Source organism: Mixophyes fleayi, chromosome 3, assembly GCF_038048845.1.
Source record: "Mixophyes fleayi isolate aMixFle1 chromosome 3, aMixFle1.hap1, whole genome shotgun sequence".
Lineage (NCBI taxonomy): Eukaryota > Metazoa > Chordata > Amphibia > Anura > Limnodynastidae > Mixophyes > Mixophyes fleayi.
In genome coordinates, this window is record NC_134404.1 from 257,907,023 (window position 1) to 257,920,421 (window position 13,399).

A 13,399-nucleotide genomic window follows, 5' to 3' on the forward strand; every position below is an offset into this window, starting at 1 on the left:
AAAGGCCATCTGTCATTTCCTACTAGACAACAGAGATGCTGTTTTTCCTGGGCAAATGCGCAAATGACGCTTCCCTGCTCTGGCATCATTAGGGTGCCAGAGTGTCAGTCCATTTCCTGGCTCCAGGTTTCCTGTTTATGTTTAGCTCTTCTGTTCCTTGTAGCCTGCATCCATTGCTCCTTTGGCTTATGACCCTGCTTGACTCCTGACTTTTGGTTTGCAATTTGGATACATTGGTTCACTTGGTTTGACCTTTGGCTATTCCTGACCATTTTCTGGATCTGCATTTGCACCCCATATATATGTTGACTCGACTAAGACTGTCTGACTATTCTTCACTCATCTCTACTTCGCTGGTGACAATCTTGGAGAATCATGACCTGCACATCCCGCGTTGCCAAGCTTTTACCCTTCTGCTCCACGGGAGGTTTCTGTCCTCCCTGAGCTCGCCTTAGGACACCTGCGTTACGGTTTGACAGGTGTACCGCCCCAGTCAAACTCCCCACCTGCCACTGTCCTCGGAGTGCTAGAATCTGTGACTCCATGTTCAGTTGCACCAATTCCAGCAAGTAGCTCCATCTAGTATTCAGTTTGTGACATATGGTATTGAACAAAAATACCTATATGTGTCAGGTTAGCTCACAAAGTAATTGAATGATGTCCAATGAGTATTGACTAAACTTTCCTGGAGATGCAGAGTCTAACAAACTGGGAGGAAGTCACCAGAGGCTCCGCAAGAGAATATGAGCTACTGCGGCTCCCAGCTTGCAGGTCGCAGCCCCCCCAGGAAAGTTCTCACCATGACAGTTGAGGACTAGTTACTTGGCAGAAGAATGATCCAATTCGGACAACAAAGATGGTAACAAAGATTACCGTATTTATTATAAAATGTTATTACAAGAGACCAATGCAGGCTTGAATACTTCGCCAGAGATGATTATACAAGGCATGCAGGAATAATAACTTTCAGCGACATTCATTAATACAAGCTGTAAATTCAGTAATCAGATTCTTCAATAATAGGAATCTTGAAACATGGGAATCAACATAGTCCAACTCTATTTGGCCACAATAGGCACAGCTTGATACAATTTGTGAAACAGAGAACAGTAATCAAACATGCAGGCCAAACGGATAATAGATGTGACTCCTCATGTTACCGCAAGCCGTGGGATAAGTATACAGAATTCAAACAGTCCAGCTTCCAATAAAAGTAAACTCACAACATCAGTAACAGAAGTATACCACGAATACTGAAATAAGTAACAGAGTCAGCGATGTAGATCAAACAATGAGCAGATGAAGTTCAGAACATTTGCCATGAGCACGGATAGTAGAACAGGCAACAGTTGTAGATCATAGCGTACCACGAGAAGTGGAAGAGGTATGCAGCGATTAGGAAAGTCCAACAAACAGCAGCGATGACCACACAGGCAGCGAACAACACAGCAGCTTTACCACGGATGGTGGAACAGGTAACAGGTGTAGATCATAGCATTTACCACGAGCAGTGGAACAGGTATGCAGAGATTAGGAAATCCAGCAAACAGCAGCGATGACCACACAGCAGCGATGAACACAGCAGCTTACCACGGATAGTGGAACAGGTAACGGGTGTAGATCATAGCGTTTCAGCAGTGCAGATCCAGGTCTATAATCACACTAGGAACAGAAATGAAAGAAACAGTCAGTGTTTAGAGGCTCAGGTAGAGATACCTGGAGAGTGGAGTTTTAATAAATGCTGGAGGCAGCAGGTGGGTGCTCATGTTTATACAGGACATGTGCTGCTCAATAAGCACGGACAGCTGGTTAGTTCTATATATGTGGTATATATGTATGGTTTCATTTACTATTGAGTCCTGACAGGTCCCATGCTAGTTCATTTCCTGACTGGTCCACAGGTCCACAAGTCTCATATGCTTTGAGATCTTCATAGTTTTCACATGGAGGTCACCATTTGGGAGCATGCCTCTTTTACAACATCGCTCAGCTGCTTCATTGCCACAGACAGGGGGTTTTTCATACCATCTGACACCACTTCAAGACTCAAACTGCAAATTCTGCATTGCAGCATTGCAGTCTCTGTGCAGTGAGCCACAGGCTTGGTTAATAATATGCAACATCATTTTCATCTCATCTGTGTAAACCTTTATCAGGGAATGGTCTAATGACCTGTTGCTAGTAATTTGTTGCCAGCACCTGAGGCTTATTACAGCCTTATATAAGCAGCTTCCTGGGAACAACATGTTGCCAGTTTATTGAGCTGATCTCCATGAACCAGCACTCCAGATACTGTTGTTACCTGTCTGCCTCTCTGGCTTTGACCGCTGGGTGTGACGATATGGGAGTGTGAAGACATTAATCTAGGGGTTTAGTCTGCTGGACACCCTTCTCTTCCAAGCTGTGGTTTACATTGCTTGGATTCTGTCATGTTAACCATGTATGTATGCATTTAATGTTAATTTTCCAATCAACTATCCCTCTCTAAACAATCTTTCTTCAAAGCTCTCATTTCTTCCCAATTCTCCAACCCCCCTCGGCTTTTTGCCACCTTCAACTCCCTACTCTCCCCTCCCCCTCTCCCACTCCCCCCCCACGCTCTCTGCTGTCGACTTTGCTACCCACTTCACCTCCAAGATTAAGTCTATACGTCATGACATCTCCCAGCAGTCCCTTCTTACCCCACCCTCTCCCCCCTCCATGCCCATTCTGTTCCCTTCTCACCCTCCTCTGCTGCTGCTTCTATCTCCTTTCTCCCCTCCCCTCCAGCTAGCTCACCCTCCTTCTATTCCTTCACTCCAGTATCTGCAGGTGAAGTCCATACCCTTCTCTCTTCCTCTCCCCCCTTCACTTGCACACAGGACCCAATCCCCTCCCACCTCCTCCGCTCCCTCTCTCTCGAAGCCTGCTCCCACCTTGCACACCTCCTCAACCTCTCCCTCTCCTCTGGAATCTTCCCCTCCTCTTTTAAACATGCTCTTGTCTCCCCCATACTCAAGAAACCGTCCCTTGATCCCGCCTCTCTCTCTAATTACCGCCCTATTTCGCTTCTTCCTTTTGCCTCCAAACTCCTTGAACGGGTTGTCTACAACCGTCTCACCTCCTTTCTTTCCTCTCACTTACTCCTTGACATGCTCCAATCTGGCTTTTGCCCCCTCCACTCCACTGAAACTGCCCTCACTAAGGTCACTAAGGACCATCTCTTCACTAAATCCAATAGACACTACTCCCTTCTTATCCTTCTTGACCTCTCTGCTGCCTTCGATACCGTTGACCACGCACTCCTTTTGCAAACTCTTAAATCTTTAGGCCTATGTAACACTGTCCTCTCCTGGTTTTCCTCTTACCTCACCAACCGTTCCTTCTCAGTCTCTGCTCATGGTTCTACATCACCCCCTCTTCCCCTACCCATTGGCATTCCTCAAGGCTCTGTTCTTGGCCCCCTGCTTTTCTCCCTATACACCTCCTCCCTTGGTGACCTCATCCGCTCCTTTGGCCTCCAGTACCACCTCTATGCTGATGATACCCAAATCTATCTTTCATCCCATGACCTCTCCCCTTCCCTTCTGTCTCGTGTCTCCTCCTGTCTCTCGGCCATCTCATCTTGGATGTCCCAACACTTCCTCAAACTCAATATTTCCAAGACCGGGCTTATAGTCTTCCCCCCTGCTAGGACTCTCCCACCTCCCCCCCTCTCTATTTCTGGTAATAACACTACCCTCGTTTCTGTCCCCCAAGTCCGATGCCTTGGGGTCATCCTTGATTCCTCCCTCTCATTTAAGCCTCACATTCTGCCCCTCTCAAAATCCTGCTATTTCCACCTTCGGAATATATCTAAGATATGTCCCTTTCTCACCATGGAAGCCACGAAAACCCTTGCTCACTCGTTTGTTATCTCTCGCCTTGACTACTGTAACCTTCTTCTCTCTGGCCTACCAGATTCTCGCCTTGATCCTCTTAAGTCTATCCTCAATGCTGCTGCCACCTCATTTTTCTCTCTCGCCGCTCTATCTCTGCCGTCTGCCTCCAACAGTAACTTCATTGGCTCCCCATACCCTACAGAATTAAATTTAAACTCCTCACCCTCACCTTTAAAGCTCTTAGTCAATCTTCCCCTCCCTACATCTCCAATCTTATCTCCACCTACACTCCTACCCGCCCCCTCCGCTCTGCTTCTGACCGCCTCCTCACTACTTCACTGATCTCCTCCTCTCACTCTCGTCTTCAGGACTTTGCCCGGGCTGCTCCCCTGCTGTGGAACTATTTTCCACGTTCCATCAGGATAGCATCTACTCTCAAAGGCTTCAAGCGTGCCCTTAAGACTCATTTCTTTATTCAAGTCTATCAGTCCTCCTAACTTCCTTGTCCTGGCTCTCTTCCCCAGTTAGTACCTCCCTTTTTGTGTCTCTCCCTTCCCTTTAGGTGGTAAGCTCTCATGAGCATGGCCCTCTTTCCTTGTGTGCTCCTTCTACTGGTCCTTCACCCTCTGTACATCTTGGCCTGCTTCGCTTGCCCTGTTTTCCCTGTTTTCTTAAGCTTCAGCCTTCTTCTTGCTGATTTCTACCATCCCTTTCCACTGTCTGTCAGATATAATCTGATTTGCTTTACCCTGTCACCTGTGTTTGTATATATTTGTGTATCATGTTGTGTCTTGGTTCTGTTTTCTGTATATGTAATGTACGGCGCTGCGGACCCTTTGTGGCGCCTAATAAGTCAAATATAATAATAATAATAATAAAATTATGTAAACATGCCTTTTGTTTGTGTACTGTCAGTTGTGTAGTATGCCTCCTGGCCATTGAGTCTATATGGCATCCCACTGTGTCACATCCTGCATTAGCAGACATGTTGAAGCCAACCAAAAGATGGTGTCTACAAAGGAGCTAAGGAGTGGACGAGGTCCACAGGCAGCCTCCGATAATTGAAAATCCAATCCCAGTTGGGAGTGTAGGCTAAAGGAATATCTTTTTGACGGCACGCTACAGTGTGAAAGAGGGAGGTTTTGAAACACACAGACGCAGGGAGATGGGGGGGTTCTCTCTCTCTGCTGACTTGGCAGTCACTATATCTGCCAGACTGGTACAGGGTCATGCCTGCATGGACCTTGAAGCCTTCATTGTGGACTTGCCAAAACAGTAGGACAATGAGCTTAGTCCCTACTATTGGATGGATAAGTTAAAAGTGGCTCAGCTGCCAGGATTGCGCTTCGAAGTTACTGAGAGAAAAACGCAGGGGTCTAGGAGTGTGTAGCATGCAGTGTTGTGAACCCTTTGGTATTGTCACATATTTCTCTTCTGTATGTTGTGTGTTTTATATGTGTAATTAAAGGGAACATCTTTCACACACTATTTGCCTAGGTGATTTATTGAACCAACATTGAGATGCCGTGAAGGCAAAGGGGGAGGCATAGGGCTTACCTACAGCCTAAATAGTTGTCTGGCAGTGCAAACAGGCCCCATATCTGGCTCTCAGATGACTAGCTCCTCTGCTCTGGATATCCTTTGGACTTGATACTACTTGAATCTTTAGAGTACAGAACTTCTTTTCACTAACTGTGTGATCCTGCTACTGAAATCCAGCAACCTAATATTTAAAAATGTAAATCCTAGAGACCTGACAAATCCAATTTAAATTGATAGCTGGCCCCTCCTTCGGGACAAGCCACCTTCACACTTTCCCTATGTCTGGCCTCCTCCTAGCCTGTCAGTGACAGGCATGCCATGTGGCTCTAAATCTCATGAGATTTGGTAATGTCATGAGAATAGGAGCTTCCCTGATCACTTTAAAGGAAGTTCCCACCCTTATGAATGTCAGTAGTACCAAAAGCATAGATAAGCACAGTGGGCTGGGGGTGTCACAATGTGGCCATGTCCATGTCGGTGCTGTGCTACACGGCAGGACAGTTTGTTTCTTACTTATCAACAGAGGTGGGTCTTTGTGCTTTAAATGCCAGGGCTGATTTTTAGTCCCAGTCCGACCATGATGCACGGTGAGGTAAGATAACAACCAAGAGAGGACAGTGTTAAATAGCCCTATAGTTTGTAGAGTTTGCAAAAGGAGGGGGTCATAAACAGAGTCGATGGCAGCAGAGAGGTTGAGAAGGATGAAAATGGAAAAGTGTCCCTTAGATTTAATCAAATACTACAGGTCAATAGTCGATACATTGGGACATGAATGGGAAATTGATTTAAAAAATGAATGTCTACTGTTGCAGACACAACACTTATTTTTCTTTAAAATAATTTTTTGTTACGTGTCTTTTTTCTGCTGGTCACATGAACAGGAGTGTGACGAAACGAGTTTGATACGCTAATCATTCTGTTTCTCGTTTCTCACATAATGTGGATTATAGCAAATACTTTTTATAGCCCTTGCTTTTGTTCCCCAGCTCACCAGACTATAACTGCATTGTCCAATAACATGTGGCTAAGGGGACATTGTAGTTCAGTGTAAATATGTATATTGTGTATTGTATATTGATGACTTGCAGTAAGGTTGCTATTCATTGCCATGTAATGGAGTAGGAAAACTAATTAGTGTCCATTGTTCTCACCAGGCTAGTCCAGACAGGCCATCTAACAGGGGAGGTTCTCTGGAAGGACAGCTCATCTTCACTCCCCTGTCCAACCCCCCCTAGTCCAACACTGACCAATGGTTAAGTAGAATATACCCAGGGGTTTGCCCAGGGGGGGGAAAGATTGTGGAAATTAGACCTGTAATATAAGGAACAACTCCAGGGGATAAGGGTGGTCATTCTGGGATTTCATTCATGAAGGTGCAAGATCTAGCTTTTGAGTTGTCGTTCTCTAATTAGAGTCTATATATGCAGCTGAGAGACATCCATGGGTCGTGAAGTCTGGACAGCCAGGTGACTATAATTCCTTAAACTAGTGGGGTAAGGGAGAGATGATGTGGTAAATCTGCCTGGCATTTATTTACTGTGTGTACATAATATTCTAGTGTTGTTTGTATGACAATAAATATACCGTTGTATTTTTATAACTGCATTTTGCCTGAGTGACCATACGAATCCTAGAAGGTACTGGGTAGACTTCCCTGGCATAGGAAGGCACCCATGGGTGGCCAGCCAGCGTGAAGTGGGTAGCATTGGGCCAGATAAACCCGGTATCTTCACAAAGAGTTTAGTAACAGACTGATTAATAAGGCAGCAGCCATGTTTGGCCTGTCTAGGGGTGACTGTATATGAGCAAATAAAAAGTGATTTAGGAAAAGCAGAGTTAAAGAACAATTATGTCCAACTAGTTGAAAGCCCATCAAAATGACGGAAAAAATTAAGAATAAGAACAAGTTGGACCTTTTTTTGATAACGGTTAAATTTCACACATGATTAATCCCACAAATGTGGAATCAACTACCAGCTAAAAAAAAAAGAACAATTCATCTTGTTTGTTGACTTTGTAGGTGATATTACCGCTGTCCTGTTCACTCTTCAAATATTTTTTCTGTGATGGGCAATTTGCTGAGGAATCATATATATGTATGGCAAAGTCGATCACAGTCGCATTCTCTTTAGTCATCAGTCATAGTTTGACGTTGGTCTTTATTCCGTTCAGACCTTCATATTTTTGCTGCTTCTTGCTATGCAGTTATTCCCACAGTAGACATTTGCCTTTTAGGTGGCATCGCAGTTACACTTTGTTGCTTTAATTAATTGGTGTATTCCTATTAATTTAACTAAGTGCATATAAAACAAATGGACAGAAAATCGAGTCAATATAGAATAGTAAAAGTCATCCTAAATGGTAGCTGCCACACAAAAAAACTAAATAAACCAAACAAAGGAGTAGCCAAGCAGCCGTTAGCCTTAAATATAAGGCTGGGTAGGAAGTCAGAACATACTGTTTAGAAGACAAAGGTGGGAAATATTTCACTACAGTTACATTGGGAATAAGTTGCTTTAAAATAGAATTATGACCATTGCAGTACAGACAGGCAGGCAGGGGACAGTGCCATATTGGAACATTGGAGATACATTTCATCACAATGAAAACACATTGTTCTAGATTTAGAAAAAAGGACTCAAGGGATAACCAAACAGAAAGATGGTTTGCCAGTAGAAACTATTTTAAGGTATCTTTTTGTTTCTGGTGCCCACCTCATATTTTGCCCAGGGGTCGTTAACAATAAATGTTGTGTAATAATAATGCGTTAATGTCGTTAACAATAATGTTGTGTAATGTAATGTGATAAGCAAATGTTCATGTTAAATTATTTAAATGCAGCTAAAATGTATCAATAATCATTCAATTAATGTAATTCACAACTAATTTGAGCTTGTAAATTGAGAGGATATATTTTTCATTGTTCTTATCTATTCTAATAAATGAGATCTTTCTCACTGAAACTGTTGTATATAATGTATATTAAAACTGTTGTCATTGAAAATGTTTGCTATTATAAATGTTGTAGATGTGTGATTTGAGTTGATAAAGAACAACCACCTTTATGTCTTAATGTGTGAGGACACGCACCTGAAAAAGCGGGGGTGAATGTGGTGCCCCAAAATCTGAGTACCCTGTGGTGTATCTATATGTTTTTAATTTGTTAATTTAATTTGTTAATTGTTAAAAGTGTTTATAAAGATTTAAAAAAAAAAAAAAATTCTTTAGGGAGAAGTGACAGTTGGGAGTGGTTGGTGGTTGCCGGGAGTAACAGGAAGGAGGAGTGTGTGGCATAGCAACAAGTCTACTAACTTTGGTAATAACTGTGAACTCCCAGAAGGCAGTGGGAAGAGGAAAGTTCTTGACTTCTGAGGGAGAGAGATCCCTGTGTCTGCATAGACTGGGAGAGAAAAATAGGGACAAAATGAAAATCGGACAAAGGGATATATAAGCAGATTAAAAGTGAAGTAAGTGTAAGAAGAGAAGAAGATAAGGAGTGAGCCAAAGAGAGGTGTGAGTAAAAAGGAAAGTACTGAAAACAAATAAGCAGTATAGAGATCTGTGACATCACACTAAACAGACTGAGCTATGTACTGAGAACAGTGTGAGAGGAGAGAAAATAGAGAGACTGTGTAATACAAAAGATCATGAGTTTATTTGGCGTGAAAAAGTAATTTATGGGCCCCAACCACGTGCACCACTTCTATAAAATTCCTGTGCACAGTTCAACCCAGGACTGAGTGTAAAATATAGTAACGTTACCAGGAATAATATTGGTGCACCAAATGTTTTAGATGATGTTAATGTTATGTGATTTACCTGAAAATTGATTTATTGTTATTATATGTTAAATGCTATTGTGCTCTATGTTGATCAAATTAATATTTTGTCATTACTATTGAGTTGAAGGGGTCAGTGGCGCGGTTGCTTACCAAAATTATCTTTACCGCATTATTAATAAACCCAAGTTATTTGACCAATCCTTGTCCCTTTTATTGAAGAATTTATCTCCTGACCACCAGATATCCGATGAAAAAAAAGAACCTGACTCGTGTCTGGAGGACAAGGTAAGGGAAGGAAATCCCATCAGTACTCGACCACCACATAACTTTGGACTGAATAAACATCTATATCTCTCTACAACCAGAATTGGTTGCTGCATTATGCCAACATGAGACACCTCATAATAGATGTCTCTTATGCAAACAGTTACATGGAGACTGCCATCTTGTTTAAGAGTGACAATATTTAATTACTGGTAATATGCAGTTGTCTTATTCATCTAAGGATAATTGAATTTGTTAGCTATGTATAAAAGTTGAAATAATGTATACATGAGAAAGAACATCTGGTGGATGCAGTGTACCATCTGTTTCAAGAAAACTCACACTAGATCATGTACAGCTTACAAGTTCATTATTGTGATCTAGGAATATAGTTCTGCTGTGTTAAATTCTGTCTCTTTTGTTAACATGGGAGAAAACAATACAAGTATAATCAAATAAGTGATAAAAAAAAATGTAAATGAAATAAGAAGAACAAATTACAAATTATAAAGTAATGTTGGATCCTGGTATCTTATCTGATTTCAGGAAGCCATCTATTTTGTCGAGTGTATAGCGTAGAGTATTTCTGTTGGTATGTGCACATACGATTAATATTACACTTATCTTGAGCTGTAGATGTAATTACAGCATATACGCTCTCCGTCTAGTTTGTTCACAAGGATAGCAATCTGTATGCATGAGGTACTGTTTCTGGGTATGTGACATTTCGAACGCGTTTCTCCGCCCCTAGGTGGCGGTTTCATCAGAGGACTGATGAAACCGGATAAGATACCAGGATCCAACATATCTGTTATTAGTTTCCTGTCTTAATTATATCCACTCACCAAAAGAACAACAGGATCATTACTGATAGTGGATTCTAACTTATTGACAGGATAACTAAACAGACATTGCCTATATATATAGCCCTCTTTGGACCTCCATATAATTAATGTGTATACTGGAAATTGTCATACATATTCCTTGGGACGAATCTACTCCCGTCCTGAAATACAAAGAAAATTGAATATCAAGCTATCTAACAATACATAATACTACCAGGCAGTCATAATCTCGTTATTTCTCTGCATTATTGGGTTTCTATTTATTTTTTGTTATGTTTTATATTTTTAAATGAAATTGTTCATTATAGGAATGTACCTTATCGATATATGCTATGTGTTACATATATTAGTTACTCAAGATTTTTTGACAGCGCTCCTATTAATATGATATCGCTATAATAGGTAACCTATATTCTGGTTCTACACTACTGTGATCTATAATATTGCAACCATCAATTTTATCATGTATGTGTTTTAATTGCATATGCTATGTGTTATTTTACTAGATAATAAAATTGTCTGACATACCAGCGCTCCTATTACTATATAACTTCCACACAGTGAGGCAGCCAAATAATATGACAGTCGCTCATAGCGGTATGTGATGTTAGCACTGTGATCATTCTGTAGACAAAGTCTGTGGTTTAGTCTTATTATAATCCAACGCATTTCAGCTTGTATTGCAAAGCCTTCTTCAGGTATTTATTGTGCGATAGCTTGACCATGTCATGGAGATCTAACAGGTGTCAGGTGGCTCCTCTCACTTGCCTCCTACTTGTTGAAACATTGATGGACAGGAATGTCCATGAATCTTTTTGTATGTAACTTCAAGTGTCTTTTGGTGTACACTACATCATAGTCCTTTTGTGGGTACATTTTTTCCCTTTTGTAATTTTGCTAGTCCTCCGCTCTTTTGACTTAAATAAAACCAAATCATTTACATGGTATTGATAATTTAATTGACTTAGGAGTACAATTGATTATTTCCATCAAGATTCAATACTGGTATTTATAACTGGTATTTACATTATTCATTTGAAACGCTTGATGTCAGCATCACTGTTTTGCATTTCATTTTCTTTGTTCTATATAGTGGGTTTTAATTACTTACACTATAGATGCATAATTAGTTTCAAACTTTCTGTGTACAGTTTATAAACCACAGTTTTGATGGCACCAAATTTCGTATACCATTTTGGGCCTGATTCATTAAGGATCTTAACTTAAGAAACTTCTTATTTCAGTCTTCTGGACAAAACCATATTACAACGCAAGGGGTGCAAATTAGTATTCTGGTTTGCACATAAGTGAAACACTGACTGTTTTTTCATGTAGCACACAAATATCAACTTTAAATTTCAGTGTACAGATAAGCTATCAAGTATTTGTGTGCTACATTAAAAAACAGTCAGTGTTTCACTTATGTGCAAAACAGAATACTAATTTGCACCCCTTGCATTGTAACATGGCAATGTCCAATGTCCAGGAGACTTAAATAAGAAGTTTTCTTAAGTTAAGATCCTTAATGAATCAGGCCCTTTATTTTTATTTTATTTATTTTTTTGTTTTTTAGTATGTTTTTTCTCTCTCTTTATACCATAAGTTGATTGATTAGGGATACAGATGTCCCTTTAATGCAATTATTACATCTTTTTATTGGACACTGAGATTGTTCTACGGTGTGGGGTATTTGTGGCTTGTAATGATAAAAAATTATATTATTTGGGTGCTATCTTTGGCCTTGTTTGCCTCATTACATTCCATTTGTATCCATATTCTCAATCTGTATGTGAAATATCTTATTTTTCCATATATATCATTCATGCATTTTGGTAAACCTCAACTCCCTATTGCTTTGCCTTATTAAACCTTAAGCTATAGGGTTGATTCCATACCCATTTGTAGGTATAGATGAATTAGTCAACTTCTGTTTGCACATACTGAGCAATAAACCCTGGGATGAGAGAGACTGAGCTATAGTCAGATGTTTGAACTGAGGGGATTACCAGGTAGTTCTCATGAGGGACAAACTCCCACAACATATCCATGCTTTTTAAGTAGATTCAAGTTAAGTTGTTTTAAAAATATATTTATTATTTATTCATGGTATTCCTCCTTTTGTCACGATAATGACTCTTGTGGGTGTCACTGACTGATATTGGCGCAACTAAGCAGGGAGGCGCAGAGTCTAAGGCACCCCTTGAATTCAATAGGGACCCGCGCAAGGAGGTATGGACTTGGCTGTGTAATGTGCACAGGTCGCGGTTCTCCAAGTTAGTTATCAGTGCAGCGGAAGAGAACAGGAATGGCCATGTAGTCCGGATCAGTTGCCAAACTATACTGCATTACACAAGGGAGATCCAGAGGGTTGGTCAGAGGTGAGCCAGAGGTCAGAATCCAGATAACAAACAGAACCAAATCGTAGGACAAGAGAGAGGTTAGGAAAAAACCAGGAGTCAGAACCAATACAGCAAACAACAGGAACTAGGGAACTGGAGACAGGAACGCTGGAGCTGGTGAAACCAATACTCTGGCACCAGCATAGGGGAAGGAGGTGCCTTAAATACATATGTATGGCCCCTGATTGGGTGGAACGTGATTCCGGCGGTCAGATGCACCTGACTGCCGACTTATGAAGGAAGAACGCATCCCGTTGCCTAGCAACGGGACGCGGCTCTACTGTGCATGTGCACGCAGCATCAAATGTGAAAGTATGTCCCGTTGCTAGGCAGTGGGACGCGGCTCGGCCAAGAAGGCAGGTGTTCGTCCCTGGCACCTTTGAACAATGCGGGGACGGCACCTGACATCTTTATTAGAAATAGAAGCTTCTTTTCTGTTGCTGTAAACATTCTTCATAGAGGATACTGTAGACAATGACACAGTAAGTACAATTACAGACATTTTATTTTAGCCAAAGTGATGTGATAAATATAATATCAGCTTATTATTTATGCATATATACAAGCACATTATATTTTATGTGTTCGCTTTGTGCTGTATTTTACCTATACTGTTTTTGCTACTTTCAAGAATATTTCCCTTCCACTGGAAACAATGTCAGATGATTCACTATCACTTTATGAAGAGTTGACTATACATATGAGAA